The sequence below is a fragment of the Puma concolor genome, chromosome C1 (genome assembly GCF_028749965.1).
Source record: "Puma concolor isolate L17-30 chromosome C1, mPumCon1.1.hap2, whole genome shotgun sequence".
Taxonomy (NCBI): Eukaryota; Metazoa; Chordata; class Mammalia; order Carnivora; family Felidae; genus Puma; species Puma concolor.
The window spans coordinates 173599377-173624052 of record NC_141674.1 but is presented as its reverse complement, the minus strand read 5'-3'; the positions used below and the strand labels follow the sequence as shown (position 1 = coordinate 173624052).

At 35.0% G+C, this 24676-nt stretch overlaps 1 long non-coding RNA gene across 1 annotated transcript in view; it reads right to left on the bottom strand.

Annotated features, from left to right (window-relative positions):
• The window catches only part of LOC147578582 (uncharacterized), a 36270-nt gene extending 29604 nt beyond the window's left edge, over nucleotides 1-6666 (bottom strand). The window contains exons 1-2 of the long non-coding RNA XR_015254313.1: nucleotides 6496-6666; nucleotides 6121-6250 (exon numbers count right to left, since the gene is read on the bottom strand). This is a non-coding gene — a long non-coding RNA (uncharacterized LOC147578582). The remainder of the gene's footprint in view (nucleotides 1-6120; nucleotides 6251-6495) is intronic.
• Between the last annotated feature and the right edge of the window lie 18010 nt (nucleotides 6667-24676).

Genomic DNA, 24676 nt, shown 5'->3' with positions numbered 1-24676 from the left:
AAAGATAATGCATTGTCACAGAGACACATTTAGTAATTTCTACATAGTCATATTGCAGAGCACATGCTGATCAAAATGCAATAAAAAAGAAAGTGAAGCTGGACTTAAAGATATATGAAAAAACTAACATCAATGTTTAAAATACTTAGATGAATGAGTAAAACAAAATTAAAAATACAAAATGAAAGTTTGAAAAATAAAGTGAATTAAATCCAACTTCTGGGTATTGTGAAGGCTATGCTTTTATTATTAAACAGGAAAATGTAAATAAATTCATTAAATTTTAAATAAAGGAAACAGGAACAAAAATGAAAGGTTAAGAAACTATAATATAAAAGGAAAACTAACAAATTACAGTATATAGAAGAAATGTCAAAAAAGACATATAGCAATCCTCTAAGCTGGTTATAGAAAGATAATAGAAATTACACTGAAAATTACTCCTTGGACAGCATGCCCAATAGAAAGGATAGAGAGACAAAGACAGAGAGAGAAGAGAGAGAGAGAAACTGAATTTACATTAGGATAGAGAATGGGATAAAACTAAACATACTGAGAAAAATAAAAGATTTACAAGTGGATAAAAGGAGAAAATTTTGTCAATAAATTTAAAAATATAATAAGTTATAAAAAGATTGATCTACTGGGACACCTGGGTGGCTCTGTGGGTTGAGAGACTGACTTTGGTTCAGGTTATGATCTCACAGTTCATGAGTTTGAGCCCCACATGGGTTTCTGATCTCACAGTGCAGAGCCTGCTTGGGATTCTCTCTCTCCTTCTCTTTCTGCTGTTCCCCCACTCGTGCTTTCTCTCTCTCTCTCAAAATAAATAAATACACTTAAAAAAAAAGATTGATCTACAGAGTATGAAAGGATATTTGTCATAAAATTAAAAACAAAGATTTATAGTTCAATCTACTATTAATTAAAATGTATTTTGGGGGGTGCCTGGGTGAGTCAGTCGGTTGAGTGTCCGACTTCGACTCAAGTCATGATCTCACAGTTTGTGAGTTTGAGCCCCGTGTTGGGCTCTCTGCTGACATCTCAGAGCCTGGAGCCTCCTTCAGATTCTGTCTCTCTCTCTCTCTCTCTCTCTCTCTCTCCCTCCCTCTCCCTCTGCTCTCCCCTGCTTTCACTCTGTCTTTCTCTCTCAAAAATTAAAAATTAAATAATTAAAAAAAATAAAATGCATTTTATGTAGACATTGTATATATGTATGTGTGTGTGCAGATACAGAGATGTATAGGCATAATTTTATAGACAGAAGCACAATAAAAAATAATCTTAAATTCCTGACAAGGTTGTAGGTTTTGTATTGTTTTGTTTTGTTTTGTTTTAAGGTGGTAGGTTTTGATATCATTGGCCATCATATTTAACTTTGTATTTTAAGTGGAAAATGTATTTTAAATTTAATATTTACCTTTTTAATTTTTAATTCATAAAAAAGCCACATTAACAAAAAATAAATCTGAAAAAGTATAGCTATATTAGGTAAGTATAAATTGAGTTACAATTTATATGCTTGGAGACATTATTCTAATTATTATTACCATCATTTTTATTGTTACATGGTTCCTATAGCAAAAACATTTAAAACAAATTAGAAATCTTTACAATGACACAATTTAATTTAGGAAAAAGTATACAGTAAAAATATAGGCATTCTACTATTTCTTAAATAAAGGAAACCCCATTTCTGAATAATCAACTGTCATTTTTCTCAGATATAGATCTGGCTAATATCATGATGATGTTTGCTATAGAAACCTGTGGTTCATCACAGTAAATTCCACAAAATACCCCTGTTCAAAACTCTTTCAAATGTAAGAAAAATTACCTGTTGGATTTAAGGCCAAGAGAAGATGTAGATTAGACAGAAAGATTCATGTCTTACAGAGAGGAAGAAATAAAAAAGAAAGGAAGGAAAATATTCAGGTGTTATTCAGCTGGATAATTGTCTTTTACCTGTCCTTCTATTAAAAAAAAAAAAGTAATAAAATTCTGTCTTTGGGAAGCCCAGCATCACCATTCCATTCACTTCTTTTCTGGTTTTATTCTAATGTGGAGGGTTTCAGTCCTCATTGGATAATAGAATTCAATGGGGAGAGCATAAGAAATATTTAGTTGAATGATATAAGGATGTTACTATTTCAGAAAAAATGACTACTCGTTGTCTGACAGCTGATGTAAAAGAATCACTGTTCTCTATTTTTCTTAATGGACTAAGACTAGAAATAATATATTTAATGTAAAAAAACAAATTGGGATGGGAATTTTCAGTCCTGTCTATAGTCATTGTCTACAATAATCTAGGCATTCCCTCAGTTCTTTTTTTTTTTTTTTTTTTTTTTTGTTATTGGCTTTGGATAATTTTGGATAGCCAATGATCTTTCCTTAGCTAATGTACCATCTTCAGCTGGCAAATCACTACCAAGGTAATGAACTACAGCTCTGTAGTTTTAGAAACTTTCTGCTCCTTCCTAGCCAATAAATGTCTCTGTATTTATGATCCTTTGGTTTTGTTTCTATTCCAGAGTCCAGTTTTTTTCTGAAAAGCCATGTTTGCTTTGGTTCTTAGCTTTTCAGTTTTCTAAAACCTCTGAAAATATTTGTCCTTAAATTAAAGATTGTTCAGGACTGAAAATTCCCATCCCAATATGTTTTTTTAAATTAAATATATTATTTCTGCTCTTAGTCCATTAATAAAAACAGAGAACAGTGATTCTTTTACATCAGCTGTCAGGGATACCTCAAGATATATTTTGAAAATATTTTCAAGCCAACCATTAAAATTTAGGTAGCACTCTGCAGAAAATCTTAAATAAAAGGGTGGTTCATATATAGATTTAGGAGAGCATGGAAGGGGAGGCAAGCTATATAAATAGGAGGTAAGATTAAAGTAGGGTATAGGATTTGGAGCAGAGGAAAGACATTTTAGATTATTTCAAGGCTAGTTGTTTCTTTCCTTTGGCCTTTCCAGAATTTCTCTGAGGGCGGAGATGTTGGATTTGAATTTCATTTTAAAGCCTCAGCATAATAATAATAAATAATGATAATAATAATAATAAGGCCACTATTATTGCTTAATACTTCCGCTCCATTTTTTTTTCTATGCCTTCTGTTAGATGTATTATACTTAAGATGCCAAAAGGTTCCCACAATAGCCACCAAAATTCTAAATCATCCCTATGCCATTTGGCAAGTCAATTATTGGAATTTAGATTACAGTGAAAAACATTTTGGAGTAGACATTCTATAGGAATAGGAGAGTGGCTGTAAGTTAAAAACAAAAAGAATCACTTTCTCTCTCACACACCCATGCACACAAACACATCATGATAGCCAATTTCTACTAATATTTCCTGAAACAACAACTTGGATTCTTGATTATTTTTGTCAAGACCAGATGACTAATAACCAAAAAACTTATTAGTTCACAATGTAGTAGAATGGAGAAGAAAGACCTTCAATGTTAAGGAGAGTAACATTTCTTTGAATGGGCAAGGCAGATAATTTTGTCATATTTTTTTACGGGATTTTGTTTATAATTCATTATTATATGTATTTGCTAAATTCATAATTAACGATTACATATTTCATAATATTTTGGCATATGAAACCTATTTATTTGAAAAAAATAACTTTTTATTATAAAATGCTCACGAGAGAATATATAATTATTAAAGTGATAATAAAAGTAATGGGATGATCAGAAATTCCAAGAGATGTTTCTTGAACATACAATAGAAAGTTGGTGTAAATGAAAGAGAAAAATGGCAAATTTAGCAACGGCATGAAAAATTGTCTGCATACTCTCCCAGGAATTAAGAAAGGTAATTTGTGGGGCTCAGTCAGTTAAGCAACTGATTTCGGCTCAGGTCATGATCCCATGGTCGGTTCGAACCCGGTGTTGGGCCCTGTGATGACAGTGCGAACCTGGAGTCTGCTTTGGATTCTGTATCTCCCTCTCTCTGTCCCTCCCTAGCTTGTGCTCCCTCTCTCTCTCTCTCTCTCTCTCTCTCTCTCTCTCTCTGTCTCTCTCTCTCTGTGTCTCTCTCTCTCTCAAAAATAAATAAATTTTTTTTAAAAAAAAGAAAAGGTAATTTGTAAAACTATTTAACAAAATTATTAATCAGAAGAAATAAAAAATTGTGGAAATTGGTAAGAAATATATGATTCGCAAAAGAATTGTCATATGTAGGCTTGTATACCAACATGCCATCTTTCAAAAATTTAGAGTTTTTCCAATATTTCTTCTCATGCTTACCCTTCATAAATGTTTATGCCTAGCTATGAATAAATATTGATCAGATGTTGTGGGCATCTTTCTTTCTTTCTTTCTTTCTTTCTTTCTTTCTTTCTTTCTTTCTTTTTTGTGGATACAGTAGAAAGGAACAATGTTAAACATACTATCCACACAGGGCTACGGTGCTAAAAACATTTGATCCTACCACTAAGAAACCAGAATTATGGTTAAAATATGGCAATTTGTGGGAACACAATATATGAAATAAATAATATAATATTCCTTTATATATAATCTAATAAATCTATGTGATGGTGCCTTCTCAATCAGTGAAATACACAATAATCACATTATGTTTTCCCTGAACTTGTCCTTTGGGAACAACTCTGTCACCATGATATATTGTATCAATGAGGGTATAGTCAGAAGATATAAACCACAAAGTAATTCAAAAAGGGAGTGTAACTATAGAGCTTCTATAGGGGTCTAATGAATAGCCTGGAGATACCCTAGAGTACTTAAGGAAGAAACAAACTTGGAAGGGCATTATTCCCAAGGCTAGGATTCAGACCTCATTGGAGAAGTGTGGCTTTAACCACAGTTTAACTAGAAGACAGAAAAGCTCTCTGAGTTTCTCCTGGTAACAGCTGGTGTGCAGTCATCAAGCAAGCAAGAAATATTTCTCTAAGGTGCAGTTGGGCTAAAGCCAGTGGGCATGAAACTAATTGGAAAATAGAAGACACCTTTTCAGGGTACAGGTGGGCTGATCTAGCATACACTTCTGGGAGCAAGGGGGACAGAAAATTATGGTGAGAGTGGCAAGGAGAAAATAGCCGTCCAGGCTGAGGTAGGCTGAGGTTGGAGGGCAGGTGTAAGAAAGAAACAGAAGCATCGAGAGATCATGAGCTGGCTGGATAGTGCACAGTTCAGATGTGTGGCATTGGTGTAGGAATGGCTTCACTGAGGTGGTCACTGAGCCAGAGCTGTAAGTTTATTGAGAGGCTAGTTTCTCTGCATGTATAGCTGGGCTGTCCCACACCAACACATAATACTGGCAACAGTAAGAGCAGAAAAAAATAAAAAAATAGAAGTACATTAGAACCAGAAGGAGATGACCTTTTCTCCAAGCCTGTACTTACATCATCCTATACTGACAAAAATTAACATCTTGCTCTCTACAAAGGAGAAATCTCAGAGTCCAGATCCATTATTGCAGAACAGGAAAGAAAACAGCGGATTTGGAGTTGAGAGGTAATAAATTGATAGTTGATATACACGTGGTCCTTTTGGGATTCCAAACATCATGCTTCACCCCTACCTCACTGGGATAAAAGAAAAAAAGAAACCCTGAATATGGTTTTTGGGCCCCTGACTCTAGTCAAGCTGAATGTAAACTTGGCCTTGGGACGTCCACTCATACAAGTAATATTAATCTTTGGCTCCGGCTAAACTGAGTCGTCTATTTGTCGTTTGTACCTGAAGAACTCCTAGTTGGTACAAAAACAATTTTCTAAACAGAGGGAAAGATAGTACTGAAGACAGCAAGTAAATTTTAGGTCTAAGATTTTTTTCCTAGTGTTTCACTTAGAGACTTTCATTCCTTACAGGGAATTTCTTCATGAACAATTGAATATAGTTTCATTATTCAGAATCATACTTAACAGATGTTAATAAATCCTTTCACAGACTTCTCTGTTATCATATAAAGAGTTGGGAATTCATTGTCCCCATCTTCACAAGAAGATAAAATTGAGAAAACCAAAAATTTTGGCCTTTTTTTAGATCCTCCAGAGAACTGAGACCCTAGGACAACAGCCCCTCAGAAATCTGGAGAGACAGGCAAGTAAAGAGGAGTACAGACATGAATAACTTACCGGGAGCTGACGTGGCTGGAGCCAGTAACTGGTAGAAACACTTAACCTGTAATTTTGATGAATTTCTGCAGGCTGAATGTGCACTGGCTTGACAGATAGAGACTCCTGGGGTCCAGTCCTAGTGGTGGCCCTAAATCTTCATGGGTTTTATCTTTAGTAACCTTACAAGGTACTCACTGAGAGTTGCAGAAATATCTCCCTAGTATTTAGTACAGGCAGAGGAGAAAATCCCCATTTTGAAATATACTTAGAATATAAGTAACCATTTTGAAATATGCCCAGAGCTGTCTCCATAATGAAAGTTTACCATCCAGGGAAGACAGCATTATCAGAGCATTATGTGACCTGCGGAAGGGCAGTTAGACAACTCCTCACCCCTCTATCCATTCTGTCTTATGTAAAGAGAGAAAAAAAGGTGGCGGTGGGGGGAAGGTATGAAGTGCTTTTGAGCCGCAGCCCAGTGGTTCAAGCTAACTAAAAACTGAGATTTAACTCTTGGATTTTAGAATGTTTCTACTTCCCAAATTCTTAACACCATATCAACAAGGTTCTAGAAAAATAATGGTGGATTATAACTGAGCTGTAAGGCACAGACTCTGTTTAAGAACTTGTTATGGAAATCCACAGCCAAGAAAGGGAAAAAGTGACAGTGAGGACCCTGAAGCCTCTGGCACCCACAACCACAGCAAATATTAAACACAGTCCAGCACTTGGCCAAGTTGACATGAATCCTCACATGAGATGCCTAATTACTTCAGTTTCTATTACCCAACATAGCATGTCCAGTTTTCAACAATGACAACAAAATACAAGACATGCTAAAAGACATGCAATAACATGGTCTTAAGAGGCAAAGTAAGCCTTAGAACAAGGCTGACAGACAAATCAGATTTTAGAATAATTAGGTAGGAAATTCAAAATCACCACAATTAATATCTTCAAGGTGCTAATGCAAAATGTAGGCAGCGTGTATGAACAGATGCATAATGTAAGCAGAGAGATGTAAACTCAAAGCAAGTTTCAGAAGGACATGCTAAAAACCAAAGACTAACAGAAGTGAAGGATATGGATATGGACAAAGAAAGTATCAGTGAGCTTGAAACATGTCAATAGATAATTTCCAACCTGAATGCAAACAGATAAAAGTTTAAGAAGAAGAAAAGAAAGAAAAAATCCAAGAACTATGGGACAATCATTAAAAACCTATGGGTAATATCATACTTAAGGTAAGAACTTATATGTTTTTCCCCTAAGATCAGAAAAAAGGCAAAGATACCCCTCTTATTCAACATTGTACTGGAAGTCCTAGTTAATACAATGTGAAAATATACTGAGATATGAAGAATGGAAACGAAGAAATAAAACTTTTTGTTTGTAGATGACATTATCGCCTATGTAGAAAATCCTAAACTATCAACCAAAACATTATTTTTTCAATGTTTATTTATTTTTGAGACAGAGCATGAGCAGGGGACAGGCAGAGATAGGGAGACACAGAACCCAAAGCAGGCTCCAGCCTCTGAGTGGTCAGCACAGACACTGATGCGGGGCTCAAACTCACAAACTGTGAGATCATGATCTGAGCTGAAGTCAGACACTTAAACGACTGAGCCACCCAGGCCCCCAAAACATTCCTGATTGTAAGTGATTTTTTAAATTTTTATTTACTCATTTATTTTAATTTCTTTTTTGAGAGAGAGAGAGCAGGAATAAGAGGGGAAGGGGAAGAGAGATGGAGAGGGAGAATCCCAAGCAGGCTCCATGCTCATTGCAGAGCCAGATGGAGGTCTTGATCCCATGACCATGATACCATGACTTGAGCTGAAATCAAGAGTCAGCTCAACCTACTAAGCTACTCAGGTGCCCCTCTAAGTGATTCTGCGTACAGGGTCACAGTACGCAAGGTTAATACACAAAAGTCAATTGCTTTTCTAAATGCCAGCAATGAATAATTCAAATCTGAAATTAAAAACACCACTGTATCAGACTGCTCAGGCCACCAAAACAAAATACCACAGACTAAGTAACTTAAACAACAGAATTTTATTTTCTCACAGTTTGGGGGAGCTGAAAGTCCAAAATCAAAGTGCTGAGTAGGATTGGTTTCTGGTGAGAAGTCTCTCCGTGGTTTGCACACACTGTTTTCTCATTGTGTCTTCACGAGACCTTTTCTTTGAGTGTACACAGTCCTGGTACTTCTTCATGTTTTGATAAGACATTAGTTCTATTGAATTAGGGCCACATCCTTATAACCTCATTTAGCCTTAGTTACCTTCTTAAAGGCCCTGTCTCCAAATACAGTCATGCGGGGAGTTAGGACTTCAACCTATGAGTCTGGGCGGGGGGGGGGTGGGGGGGGCGGGGGGGGTGGGGGTGGGTGGGAGATACAGTTTAGTCTATAAAACAACTTACATTAAGACAACAAAAAATGAAGTATGTGTAAATAAATGTAGGATTTATAGGTGGAAATGATAAAACCCAATTGAAATAAATCAAAGATGGTCTAAATAAGTGGAGGAATAGTTCACTTTCATGAGTAGAAAGACACAATATTATTAATGTGTCAATGTCCCCACCCCCAGAAAGATGTTAATATTCCCAATTTGAGCTATAGATTCAACACATTCCGGTCAAAATCTCAGCAAACTATTTTGTGAATATTGAGAAACTGATTCCATATTTCTATGGAAAGAATAGCCAGCATAATCTTAAAGAAGAAAAGAGCTGGAATACTGACGACATTCAACTGTAAGATTTACTATAAAGCTATAGTAATGAAGATAATGTGGTACTGCTGAAAGAAGAGATAAATAGGTCAGTAGAACAGAATAAAGAACCCGGAAATAAAATAGAAGAACCCAGAAACAACATAAAAACCTACACATGAATGTTTACAATTCACAATTACCAAAAATTGGAAATCACTAATATGCCCTTCAATATGTGAATGAACTATGATGTATCTGTGTAAAGGCATACAATGGAGTGTTTAAAAGAATGAGCTATCAAGTCATGGAAATACACTAATAAAATTTAAATGCACATTGTTATGTGAAGAAGCCAATAACGAAAAGCCACATACTGTATGATCCCCACTGTATGACATTCTGGAGAAAGCAAAACTGTAGAGAAAGTAAAAAGATCAGTGATTGTTAGCAGTTCAGGGGAAGGAGGAAGGGATCGGTAGATGTATACATCTTATGTATCTTATTAACTCTGTCAAGGAGGATTTCAGTCCACCGAAATTTGCCAAAAATAAAAAGTTCAATTTCATAAGATACAAACAAGGAAGTTTTAATATTTTATCTATCAGGGGTTATATGAATAAAGAGTGGCCACTTGAATAAAAATATCTTATAATAATTTATATTTTATTGTGGCATTATGTGAAATATAGCCTTTTCACTCTAATTTGTTTTATTTTTATTTTTTTTTAATTTTTTTTTCAACGTTTATTTATTTTTGGGACAGAGAGAGACAGAGCATGAACGGGGGAGGGGCAGAGAGAGAGGGAGACACAGAATCGGAAACAGGCTCCAGGCTCTGAGCCATCAGCCCAGAGCCTGATGCGGGGCTCGAACTCACGGACCGCGAGATCGTGACCTGGCTGAAGTCGGACGCTTAACCGACTGCGCCACCCAGGTGCCCCTCTAATTTGTTTTAAAACTACCTCAATTATAAGTATATATTTGTCTCTTCCTTGACAAATTTGTACAGTTACAATGTCTATAATGTTCTTTATAGTAATCTCCTTATTTATTTTTGCCTCCAGAGAATGAACAGTGTTTTTGTTGACACACAGTTGTACCTGGTTTTCAGTCATGTTATTTCTGCAGTATATCTCAGTTGGGAGTGCCAGAGATTTATGGCAAAGGCATAACACGATTATTAAATCCATTCTACTTTTCTAAGAGTGTCGTGAGACTGCAGCCAAAAGGAGTAAAGTCTACATTGCTCATTGGTCTGATAAACATTTCTTTTTTTAAAGACTATGACCAATGCTATTATTCCCCTTCATTCACAATATATTTTTATGCCCAGACTATCAGGATAAAAATTGCTTCAGGTTAATAAATTAGAATTTTGGAAAACATTTCTATATTTCAGGTGAACAAAACCACTGTTAACTTCTATTTTTAAAATGTATAAGTTATAAAGATCAACAGAAAATCACTTAAAATCTACTTGTGCGAGTAATTAGTTTATAGAGCAACTATGATACCCTATCTTTTGAATCCAGAGGGTACCCGAATGCAATATGTATTATATACTAGTTACTATTCCAGACATATGTTCTCTTTTAAAAGACTTGAGCCAATTATTTTAAATTGAGTGCTATTTTAAGAATTGTTATAATTTCTTATTAAGGTTTCCTGGGCCAGAACATAGATCCAGTGATAGATAAAGGTGTAATTTAGAACAAATAATGTAATTTCTTACAAAATATGGTCATCAAATCACGAAGCATCATTTAATTTGGATCCCTAATTATAATGGGGGAAAATCCCTAAATCACAGGAAGATTCCCTTATTAAAAATTATATTCCTCGTTATTATAATAGCTATAAAATAAAAATTATGTTTCTGACCCATTTTCAGGTTAATACCCTACCACCCCCGACAAGAGGAGAGTCTACCATACCACCAAAAGAATACAGAAAACATATTGGTTTATGGCCTATAAGGGAATTTTCCAAACATTTAAACCGTCTTTGTTCATTGGTTGAGAAAATTCTTACAAGGCTTTAGCCATATGTTTCATCATTTTTATGTGCTATTTCCTTTTCTTTTTTTAAAATTTTTTTAATGTTTATTATTTTGAGAGAGAGAAAGAACAAAAATAGGGGGAGGGACAGAGAGGGAGACACAGAATCTGAAACAGGCTCCAGGCTCTGAGCTGCCAGCACAGAGCCCGACACAGGGCTCAAACCCACAAATCTTGAGATCATGACCTGAGCCGAAGTCAGACACTTAACTGGCTGAGCCACCCAGGTGCCCCACCTATTTCCTTTCCTATCTGCCTATCTCTGTTTTAATTGTCCTTGTTGGAATTTTGCAAAGGAGGGGTCCCCAGTAAGTTTCTAAAGTGATGTTTATAGAAAAGGATCTGTACACAAGATGTTCTGATATTTCTGGTGTCCTCTCCACAGTACTGGACACTAGAGACTTATCTCTCTGAGGCAATGCCTTTGCGGTGGTCTCAACATCTTGACACCCTGGAATTATTATGCTTATCATCTATAAACATATAAAAACAATGAAAGAAAAAAGTTACATTCAACAGATAAAATTATTTTTGTAATATTTTTTATGTTGTGAATAATGTATTCTAAGACATAGAAATAATTTTTCTTCTAATATTTTTAGGCTAAGCATTTCCTTTATTTTAATTGTAATTTATTCATGATAAAGAGAGTCAAGTCTATCAGAGAAAATGACTAAAATAAAAAAAACAAGAATACATTTTTACCAATAATAAATGATATAAACAATATTATGTGGAATCCTTTCAATCAAAAGCTGTGAAGGGTTTGAGATTTAACCTTCTTGAAAGATAACAAGTTAGCCTGCCACCATTTTTTGGGTTCTGGTAGAAGACAAGACACTCTAAGGTTAGAGATGAAGGACAACACTTATTATTTGCAGAAAGATCCTGAGTGTCAGCATTTTCATGCAAGTACTCTGAACCCCCATTTCAAACAGTCAATGTGAAAAAGAACCAGATGACATCTGCACACAGTTGGTTGCATTGAATAAGAGGAATTCTGTGTCTAGAGAACCTGATGTGTATGTTTTTAATACCAGACAGTAGGCATGATTACCCTTTTCTCCAGAGAAACTATCATTCTTTTCCAAGTTAGTTCACTATTCAAACATTGCTGAAAATAATTCAAAACTAAAAGCAGTCAGTGCCTCCCTTATAAAGCATGTAAAAATGTGTGGGCCAAGAGGAGAATTATCTTTTATCTAATAATTTTTTTTTTAGGCTCTCTAAGGTAAAATAATTTTTGGAAACTTTTAGAGATGGATAGTGGAAAAGTCAAATAAGCCCTATTTGAGAACAAAGGAGTGTTATATGATCCTAATGAGGGGAAGTATAAAAGAAAAATAGAAAATAAAGCTCGTCTAGCAGACACTGGAATTTCTTTTACTCTTTATGTGTGCCACTTGTCTGGTTTCTCTGTAATTGTATGTCTAAGGGTCTGTACCAGCAACTCTTTTCAGAAAAACTTCCCTTGGAATACTTGCGCCACTCTGCCTACACTTGCAGAGAGTTGAAAGAGGCTGAGTTTGTGTTTCCTGAGGGCTACTCTTGGCCAATGATTGATTGGTGATTGAATTGAAAACTCACTGCACTTCTAATCAAGACAAACACTGAAGTGGAGCTTACACTTCCAAGTTCTCCCGAGGCATCAGGCTGCATTTACTCTTGATGGAACTTTCTGGAAATAACGTACTTATTGATTTATATTTCTTTTTTGTTTTTCCTATTACCTTCTTGCTTTCTCCTGGAAGCACTTTTTAAATAAGTCCTTTTCACAAAAATTCTTATCTCAGATTCTGCTTCTCAGTAACTATCCAAGAAAGGCAAGAAAGATAAAAAGAAAAAAACGATAGCTGCCACTGTTGAGTGTTTACTATATGCCAGCATTTTATCCTTATGACAAACACTATGAGATAGGTATTACCATTCTGTCTTACTTAGGAGAAACAGAGGTCCAGAGAGGTTAAATAAGCTGTCCAAATTCCATAGATAGTAAGTGGCACAGCCCCATGCTGGAGCCATCTCCATCCAAAGACTGTGTTTCTAAATATTATACTATAAGTTGTGAGGAAGGTAATCTCTACCCCCCTCTCTCTTTCTCTTCCTCCCTTCCCTCCCTCACCAGAGTTTAGGAAATTTTGTTCTACTTTTAGTCTGCTGAACTTTACTCTTGAAATAAAAGAGCAGCTCTGAAGATATTTTCATGAATCTTCTGGTTAAAATGTTAACAGTTGAAGAAAATAACCCATGAAGATATTTTAGCAGTGACATATTTATGTGGATAATGCTTCCCAGATGCTACTGATGTCACTCTATTCCATAGTCACATAGTCCATCTAAGAGTAACTTTGTAATCAGTGTTCCTCAAATAATAGAGTGAATAAAAATAGAAGAGTTGTTTCATCCACAGAGGTAGAAGTTACTGAGTCTAGTTATAGAAAATCCAGATCCATTTGGTGTCAACCCTAGAGATTTTGACTCAACAAGTCTGTAACATAGCTCAGGTAACTTTAGTTGCATTATGGAATTGAATTACGGAAAGTCAAAAGAGGTGAATGAGAAAATCAATTAATACTTAAAACATAGACATTAATTAATCCTAAGAGTGATATACTAGAAAATATCTCTAAATTCATTTTTAATATTCCAATATTATTTTTTTTGTTGTTGTTGTATATTCTCATTGTCTTTTTTCCTTTTTACCTTATTTTCAATATATATAAACTTCAATTGGGGGTACAAGAGCTGATTTTTAGAAAATGTTAGATTATGTAACCTATTATATTAGAAAACTCATAATGAGGTTCCCAGTTTTTCTGCATACAGAGGGAGTAGAGGCAACTGAGATGAGCCACTCTAAATTGTCCAAGAATACAAGCTTTGTAAGGGAATATATATTTCCAGAAGTGTCTAGTTGGATATTTTGCTAAATTCTAACTCACCAGGCTGAATGACACAGAAACAGATTTCTTGATGTCATATCTTTGTATCATCAGCAACTAATTGAAATGAATTAATCCTGAATGAATGAGTCTTGTAGCCTTCCCCTACGCTCAATATAAGATTGCCTTTATTTGATTATGGTACCTGTGTGGATAAGAAAAGGAATAGAAAGCCTACGATCCAGTCCTGATGCTCCCATTCTACAGACAGGTAGAAAGTTCGAAATGCTGGATTGAATGCCACTTATAATCCAACTTATTTAAAATTAATATCCTTTTTAATAAACAAAACCATTACAATGGCCTTATAAATTATAAACATGTCTTAAGTTATAGTTTACTAATTAAAGAAAAAAAGCAAAGTAGCAACAAGGACACAGGAAAGAATTAAAGTCTTACTCTTTTCTAAGAAATAATATATGAAATTATTCCACAGAAGTTTATCCTATCATTTTGATTGGTCAAAAAAGAATAAAAGGGAACATAAAATTATATTATTAAATATTTGAGGTTATGTAATTTAAAGTTGAAAATTTTAAAAAATTGACTTTATGAAAATGATAAATTTTGAATAATTTTAATTTAATATGTCATCTTAGTAGAAGCATGTTAAGTGATAAAGAATATGAAATATTTGATCCTCATAGTATGATACTAAGTAAAATATATTCAGTACATTGAAATTTATATTCATTGTGAATTTTAAAAGAACAGATATCTCATATAAAGTGAGACCTTTAAAAAAAAGCTCTGATTTCCTTATGCCTATTTCCTGTATTGTTCAATGAATGCTTTTGGGCTTATGAGTACCCACAATCATTTTTCATATGGTATAGTATGTTAGTCTTATTCAGATTTTCTTATATAGTGATGTTTTGTCACCCTGCTCAAATTCAACTGTGCCATAAATGATGATACTAAAAGATTCAATAAATCATATTTGTTTTACCAGAAAACCACCACCTCATCACTTTAATTGGATAATGTCAATTCACAACATGAAACTGCTTTATAGAATTTGATCCCAGCAGATGCCCTACAAATACATTCAAATTTCTAATTTGGTATATGAGAAATAGAAGTAACCCATAATAAATTGACTAACACTTGGTTTCATACCTAGTCAAATTTTCATGTATTTACAGTAGAGTTGGGCATCATTATAAAATTTAAAACTATTTTTCATAGTCTTTAAACCATGGTTCCATCTTTTTTTTATTGTCCTTTCATAGAAATTCTAAAAAGTTTTGCTTATATATTCTTGCTAAATTTCTGTCTTACACTCAATGCAATATGGCCTCTAGATCCACCATTCTATTGACATTGCTGTATCAAAATTGACAAACAAAAATGACTTAGGTCATTGAATGAAAAATGCAGTTCCTATTTACTTAACCATTAAACGCTATTGACAACTCTTTCATTCTTTCACTTAAAACTCTCTAACATTATTTCCATGGTACTATAATTCTCTAGTTTATATTCTAGCACTATGGACACTTTGTGTTTTTCTTAGTTTCTTTTTCCTCTTCTCAATCTTTAAATGTTGTTTGTTATTTCCAGAATCCACTTCTCCCTTTATACATTTTCCCAGGGGCTAATCTTAAACCTTCTAGCACTTTAATTAAAATGATCAGGGTGATGATTTCTAAGTAAATGTCTTTAGTGTATGTCTCTTTTTAACTTTAAACCTGTGTAGTGGTTTTTTCCCCCACAAATGTTTCTATCTCAGAGTGATTAAATTATTCATTTCATATTTTCTTTTTTCCTTATTTTTAATGTTTATTTTTTAGGAAGAGAGAGAGACAGAATATGAGCGGGGGAAAGGCAGAGAGAGGGAGAGAGAGAGAATCCCAAGCAGGCTCTGGGCTCTGAGCTGTCAGCACAGAGCCCGACACAAGGCTAGATTTCACAAACCATGCATGATCATGACCTGAGCTGAAATCAGACGCTTAACTCAGCCACCCAGGCACTCCTTCATTTCATATTTTCTATAAAACTGAATCCCAACACAGAATGTGAAGCTAATAGGCTATTCTGTGGGATGTCATTATATTTTCTTTGCAGTTGATAATTTACTTGCCAAGATTCAGATTTTGTTCTCAAATCTCTTTGTGCATGTTGCATTTATTACCACCACATAATTTAATTCAAGTTTATGTAAGATAAAGAAATATGAGTACAAGGAGAGTTTATTCCTGCAACAATGAAGTTTAATGCTTTAGAAATTCTAAATTAAGGTGAGTTGCTAAATAATTGTGTCAACTATGGTACCAGTATGGCAACAGAGTAAGACTGAAGAAAATAAGGAGTTAAAAGATATTTTGATTTGTTTATAGTGCACATTAAATAAACAAGTCTGGGGGCGCCTGGGTGGCGCAGTCGGTTAAGCATCCGACTTCAGCCAGGTCACGATCTCACGGTCCGTGAGTTCGAGCCCCGCGTCAGGCTCTGGGCTGATGGCTCGGAGCCTGGAGCCTGTTTCCGATTCTGTGTCTCCCTCTCTCTCTGCCCCTCCCCTGTTCATGCTCTGTCTCTCTCTGTCCCAAAAAAATAATAAATAAGCGTTGAAAAAAAAAAATTAAAAAAAAATAAATAAACAAGTCTGGAAGTTGTGGATAATTTATTTTAAGTATAGACTTCATAAGAAAAGAGGACCAATAACTTCAGTGGGTAAACAAATAGGCCTGGACCTGTAGTACAATATTGGTGAATTTCACATACAGTGAGATAATGTGACTTAATATATGATGTTTAGACTGTCTCAGTGTTTATGTATATCTTAATGTGTACTTTCCCACTTTAATCAAATAACTGACAACAAACCAGTTCTGAAGTTTCAGATAAGAGAATTTCAACTACATATTAAAGTATTTGTAAAACAACTCTACCTGGATATACTCTGGGTGCTTCAAATATAATGTGTCTGAAAATTGAACATAGCATCTTCCATTCCCCTAAGAATGCTTCCAACTTTTGTGAATTTTATTCCCTTCCTGTCTTCTGTCTTTCCATACTTTGTGAATGACCACATCAACCTAATTGCCCAGGACAGAAGTTTAAATTTCATTTTAAAACTTCTCTCACTTTCTTCCAAAACTCCCCCTCTAAAGTCAACTCCTAAATAGCACTAGATTATCTAACCTCTACTTTATCTAACTAACATCGTTTCTATTTGCTTGCTGCATGTTTAAATTCCCTTTATTCTTCTAGTATCCTAAACACTCCCTAACAAATGCATACATAGCAATTCATTCTTCCTTGTGTAATCCTGGTGATATTTCCAATCTGCTACTCCAATAAAAAACTGTTAAGGGGTATCATCCCAACTATAAAGTCCTAATCATGACTCTGCTTTATTTTTCACCCTTACCTATCAAAATTTCCCTTTCACTCCGTGGAACTATGTTTTTCCATCTTAGACTATATGTTTCTAAGAATATATCCCATACCTCCTGATTGTGACTGTGGAGACACAGAGAGTAGCATCCTATTAAGAAGACAACATCTAGGTATTACAGACAGTGACCATCAGACAGGCAGGCCTTGGGAGGATGTGTGTGTGCGTGTGTGTGCGTGTATGTGTGTGTTGCACAAAGTATGCCTGGAGAATCCAAAACTTTTTTGTGGATTTGGAACACCAATGCCATGAGCTCTACACTCTTGTGGAATTAGGAGTGGCTACCATCTGAGAACAGTTCTCTCCGTAGATGCTAACGTTGACTGAATGATTTGGACTTTGGATTTTGGAAAATGTATTTGCTGAAGCAGGAATGGCAGTTAGTATCTCTTAGAATTAAGATGTGAAGGTGAGGGAAAAACAGCACACTTGAGGGCAAGTGAGACTGGTTGGTTACTAGAACAATAACCTCCCTATGGGTAGCTGAGTTTATTACCACGGATGTTGTATTCAGTGCCTGCTTTTAACTTTATAATCCCTCCACCCCGTCAGAATGTCCCAAACCTTTAATTCAGAAAGTTATATATGTATTCTAGGAAGTCCTTAGGGACAGTGTGACACAGGCATAGTGTGGCCTGCTCCACTCTACCTCTTGACTGTAGTTGTAAGGAGAGAGAGAAGCATCGTCCAAGAATCATGTCCAGGAGTCCCAGACAGTCACTAGCATGCAGTACAATGTGCACTCGTTCCCGGGGGCGGGGGGAGGAGGGAGAAAGCGTCTGGTCCCATAAAACATGTTGCTCCTAAGCTTCCAAATAACTATTCAGGAGATTTAAAACCACAACAAAAACACTTCCCTCACTAAGCTCTGAGCTCACAGTGTACAGGTGAATTTAATTTGTTTATATATAAAAATATTATAATTTGTTATTTTTCATGTAGACACAATTCACTTTTTGATTCCACCTAAAAGTCTATATTTGAAGCCGTTTTTAAAAAACATCTTTACTATGAGTAAACCCATTTCCCAATAAAAATGCATAAGCTATTCTTGACATAGATGTGGACTCCCAACAACTTGACAGTTTTACTATAATGAGCCTTAATAGCTACCTGCAACTGTCGGTACATTTACCACTATGCAAATGAATTTCTGTAGAGTCCTTTCTTTGCTGTTACGTTTAGGCAAAAATTATCCACATAAGAAAATAATATTATATGAATACTGGAGAAACATTTTGATTCTCAATTTCACAAATAAATCTTTGGTTAGCAATTAAAAAAGACAATGTCAAAGTAGTATTATATATTAGCACAGGGGAAAGGCAAGTACATTGGCAATCCTTGGGTATACAAAATGCAGTTAAAACCGCTAATATCTAAAATGTATATAAAATACTACATTGTGTTTGACTCTACCTAAGAAATAGTATGGCTTCATAAAGGTCATGGTCAGGACAGTTGCATTTCAGTACAGAAAATAGATTTCTCATATCAGTAGAACATATTTCTATCATTTTTGTTTTAGTACAACTGTTCTGGGGATGCAAGCCATTTAATAAAACCTATAATCAGTTTTGCTTTTACCATTTTAATGTGAAGATTAATGTCTTACCAACTTAAGTTAAAGTAATAGCCTCTTGTAAAATAATTTCGATTAAAAATATGCTGAAAATGTAAGCAGATTAGTTGAAACTGAAAGCATTAATTTGAAACTTAGTTTCCAAAAGATTGTTATAAATTTAATATAGGTTGCAAAACCGAGGCAGCTAAAATGTTGGGTTTTTTAAAACTCACTCTCTGTGAGTTCAAGAGATATGATGGGAATTTATTAAAAACGGGGTAATGGGCAATGTAAGTCAATAAGCATTTAGGGCTGACATAATCAGCTTAGGTACAGAGGTTAGCTTCAACAAGTACAATTAGGTGGATAAGACACAGTGTCTAGGTAGCAAGTTCAGGCAATGAAAAGTGGTTGGATCAATTGGGAGCAATACAAAAGGAAACCATACAAAAGCAAAACAATTGGGAGCACTATAAACACCAGGCAGCAGGAAGTGCAGACAGGAGCTTGGAAGGAGCCAAAGAGCTAGTCTTTTTTAAAGTGGATCATGGACTAAGTAGGGTATCCAATGAGCTTGCTTTTTCATTGAGAGGATTTGTCAGTTAGAAGTCCAGTTGTTGAACCAAGGCAGTGAGGCAGGGGGATGTGCTGTTTCATGCATGAACATTAGAATCTTTCTTCTAGGTCACTGAATCTGACTTCCTAGATGACTATTCAGTTCTGAGAGTAGTTGCTGGTTATAGAAATTGAATATGGAAGAGAATAGGAGAACCTATTTGGAGAAGACTGAAAGCTAAATGTAAGTCCTGTCTTTAAAACTCCTTCACGCAATATATATACCTCTCAAAGAACCTATACTTTCTCCCTATATTACCAATAAACATATTGAAGAATAAAATACAATTTGTATTCAATGAGAGAATTAAAATAGTCTTAGAGATAATCAGTACAAAAAAGATGGAAACAATATTAAACAGAAATTATGATTAGTTCAATGGCATGTGATGAGATCTATATTTTAAAATCTAAAATATATTTTAAATGCTGCGAAGATACTAAAGATATAGAAAATATACTCCATAAAAATGTTAGAGAGAAATTTATAAAAAATAAAATGCAGCCATTAAAACCAGAATCCAAAAAAGGAAAATATGAGTAAAATATGTAAACAACATATTCAAAATATTACCACAAAATGATATAATTGATAAAAATAATTAGGTCAATTAAAAGTAAGATTTTAGGAGATTAAAAAAGGAGAAAAGTCTGTTACATTACTAGTTTTTGTTTGTTTGTTTGTTTTTGCCCAGAGCTCCCAGGCTCAAGTAGATTCCAAGCTCATGTTCTCAAGTATTGAAGGCTCAGGACAGGTGCTAGTATACAAGACGCATCTATGAATAAATAAAAGGATCTTGCTCTAGGAATTTGGCTTAGTGAGCAATGTTGCCTTTGTGTGAAAAAACAAAAACAAAAAACAAAAAACAAAAACCCTTTTCCTCTGTACCAATGCAGAGGATGCTGGGTGGGAGAGGGGGACACAATCCATATAGCCGGCAGATGGTGGGGTGGATTTCAGTCATATTTGACACCTCAGAACAAATTGCACAGCTTTTTACTGCTAACTCTAAAGCAAACCCTGGGCCTCAACTGATGATATAAGTGAGCCTTAAGCCTTTATCTAATTTTATTTGTGAGAGAAAATAAACAGCTTATTGGAAAGCTTCCCTGATAACAAATTTCACTCCCAAGGACAGTGGCTTAGGTAGGCAAATAAGCAGCGGGTGTGTGTGTGTGTGTGTGTGTGTGTGTGTGTTGGGGGGACGAGAATGAGAAATGGAGACTGACACACAGTGGGGAAAAAAGGGCATCAGTGAATATAAATTCAATCCATTTTGATCGACTAATAATAACATAGCAAACTGGATGGCTAAATATAAGATTTTGTATGTCTGTTCTTTTTTTTTTCCCAGACTTGAACATCTGAGTAACATGAGGGGTCCTTTTTGTTTCTTTATCCCCCAAATTTAGTGTCTGACACATCATGTGTTAATGCTTGATGACAAGTACTAAAAGAAATATGAGAAATAGATGATAGATGATGATAGATAGATAGATAGATAGATAGATAGATATAGTGAAGCTTGCGCCTTCTTCTCGGGGTGGGGAAAAAGGTTCAAGTCATACTTTGATTATTGATTATGGAATTTTATTTGAAATGATTCGTAATTCCTTTAAAAAGAAGTTAATTCATGCTAAATGGTGTCTTGAAGTTCTAGTTTGTGGAAAAAAATACATTTTCATTTAAACTGTTGTAGGACCAGTTTGGAGTAAAAATGGATAACAGTTCTGGAACTCTGTAATGCAATCTGTATAGGCCTTAATTACATTTTTTCCAACTCATTTTATTCCCTCATTCAACAAACTTTTACTGAGGTTTTATTGAGTCACATGCTACATTGACTCAAGGAACTCAATCTTGTGAGTGTGAAAAACACAATAATCTATTCAACACAGTGTTTATAACAAAATTTGTGCACAGCATGCTATGTGAGCCTAGAGAATAAGAAGCTAACTTATCTGGGGGGCAAAGGGAATCTGGGAAAGAAGGACCAAAGAAACCGACACTCAAGTGGAGTGTGACATGGTACTAGTTATTCAAGTAAAGAAAAATACGAGGAAAAAAGCATTCAGGATAACAAAACATGATCACACAAACTCAGAGATGATTGTAACTAAGTCAATTAGAATGGATGGTCCAGAGGAGTGCTGGACCGGATGGTCCTGAGTAGAGAGGCTGACATCTAATTCACCATAGATTTCCCACGACACTCTCAGGATTTTCATGCTTATTCTGAGAATAATTGAGATTCCATAACAGGTTTTAAAATAAGGGAGCATCTTAAAAGGTCTGCATTTTAAAAATGTATTCCTGGCAGCAGTGGAAACAATGCCTAGGAGGAACGGGAAATTGGGCAAAGAGACATTAATTTATAACAGCAAGTCAGCAATTCAGCTTATGGACTACTAGGGCTAGAACTATATAGAGTGTACAGACAGAAAAAAAAAAAAAACTTAAAAGAAAATAATTAAGGAAATAGAGCCAAAATGGTTCATTGATTGATTTGATGTGGGCATGACACTCTGGCTTCTGATTCAGATAACAAGATTGTGTTTTGCTGCTGCTGCTGTTGCTGCTTCTTCTTCTTCTTCTTCTTCTTTTTCTTCTTCTCTTTTTCTTCTTCTTTTAATTGCATTCACAGAGCTTAGAAACACAAGACAAAGACCAGGTTTCAGTGGGACCAATAATGAAAGATCTTGACTTTGAGTTTTGAGTTCAAAACACTTGGCAGATATTCAGGTTGAGATGCCCTATGGGCAATTTGATATGCTGTTCAACTCATAAAAGAATTTGGAGATACATCTATATCTGTATCTATATAATTAGACTTAATGAAAGAGAGAGAGAGCGATGGTTGTCGAAGTGGTGAATGAGTTCCCTTTCTGTCATCCAATGTGAATCCTTTTGTTACCTGGCTGCAGTTACTTTCCATGTTCAGATTTATTCTATATTCCAAATCATTCATCTTTAAAATAACAAATATAGCAATGCTTGTAACTAGCAGACTAGAGATGGTGGGTAAGAGATAGTGTTGGAATTGTTTAAACCTCCCAATTGTATAGAATGCACAATAATTTGCACCTGTATAGGCCTCGGATTTCAGCGCCAGAACCCATGAACAAGCCATCAACCAGTGACCAAACCTAATTCCAGAGTATGGCTGTTACATTGGCCTGATTCCTGCTGCCAACAATATGAGCATGACTGGTGGTCCTCTGACAGCCCCACTGACTATTGAGTCCACCCTAACTTAACCTGTCTGATGGCTTTGCTCATTGTTGATCTTCAGTCCATCAGCCTGATTCCCTTGATTCTGGGATTGGTGTTATCAGAACAGGTAACAAGTGTCTCATCATACATTCATTTTGAGTCCTGGATGTATAACAGATGCTCCAACTATGTAAGCAATATCTTGTCAAATATACTGAATATTAAATTAATTATTTATAATCAGAATGGCTTTGGTGTGCTTAACTAACATTCACTTCTTCTCCAGCCTTTGATGTACATGAGAACCAATTATTTTATCTGTCAAGTTGAATTTCAGTAGTTTTAACTGAGAACTTCCTTCCTCAAACTTTCTAGAAATCTCTATCACATAGCTAATAACTTGATTGCAAGTCATCAAGTATATTCTGTTACAACTAAATAGTTAAGAAGGCTTAACCAAGTCATTTAACAAAAAGAAATGTAGGAGAGCACCAGAATTGAAGAAAAAAAGTAAAAGGAATAATTAACATGGAGAAAGAAAAATGGGAGACACACATATACACAAATGGTGTCCACAATGAAATTGAGAGGGAAAAGATCAAAGGAAAAAGGAATTAAAGAATAAGAACAAGAGGTAAGAGAAGTACAAGGGGCATATAGGAGATGACAAAAAGAAGAGAGAAAATCTGCATATTTAAAGCTGAACACTTGGTTTGATTTTAAACAGCAGAAACAACAATACTGATCTGACAGATTAAAAATGAACTGGGTCAGCATTCCCCAGTAGATATTCCCATCTATTTTATCTTCAAAGATAGTTTCAAACATTTTGCTTGGGGAAAAATCATCCGTTCCAATTTTAGTTCCCATTTTTGGAACATGTTATCTCAGAACATTTGAAATGGAATTGCTTCCCTTACTATTTTTATTTTCTTATTTGTCAATCATGAAATGGCATATGCAATCTCTCACAACCATTTTTCAGGAAAACATTTACATCAATGATTATTATGACAAATACTCAAGAAAGTAAACGACCTAGATCTTCTCCTTTCTCCACTCTGTTTAAAACAAAATTCAATACAGATGATTCTGTTATGGGAAGATACCTTTATGCTCAATATCACTTAGGATAACACATTCCTACAGTAGACATAGGAATTAGCAGTTTCTCAGTACAGCATGGCATAAATGTTGCTCTCCCTTTGGACGAACTCAGTTGTCCTCTCTGATGCTGGGATTCATTCCTGGACTGCCATAACCCTTTATCATTTGCACATGGTCACGTGAAACTTCTCTACGAATCACATAGACTTTCTCACCAAGTGGCACGGACCGGGGCACGTACATATTGGAAGAGTGTGATGTTCCCTGGTTTTCTATTGAATAATTATATTCTTTAGTACATGTAGAAGCACTTGAGTGAATAATCATGCAGAGCTCTTTAAAAATAAAGCAGAATCTGGAAGGGTGATGTGAAATTTTTCTAATTGCTCTTTGGTGATTTGGAAATATGATACAAACATGACTACTAGAAAGATGTGCAGAAGGAAGAGCTATTTATTTACTCTCCTTCCCACTTCCAGATTCTCAATTAAGAGTATATCCAGATACAGATTGTGTTACGCCATTCTGCCCAAGATGTTATATATGGATAGTGATTTATTAATTAAACCCATTCCTTAATCCATGCCAATATTATTATATACATATATTTCCTGCAACGATTAAAAATAAACATAATACATTTGAGAACTTTAACATACAAAGATGTTATAAGAATTTATATTGGTTATTTGCTATTTCTTGTCCACTAGTGCTATTTTACAGTTCCTGAAAGAATACTATGTACTTTGCATTTTTTTTGAGTTATCCCTCCCCCTACTGACATTACTTTTACAAAAATGGTTTATTGACTAGAGGGCCAATTGTTCAGGAAATATAGTAAACTCTGAGTATAAGCAGCATTAGAACAAACAGAAAAAACAAATGGAGCTGTCATTATAATTATTCTGAAAGATGATATCACAGTTTAAGTATTGGTGGACTCCGAAGA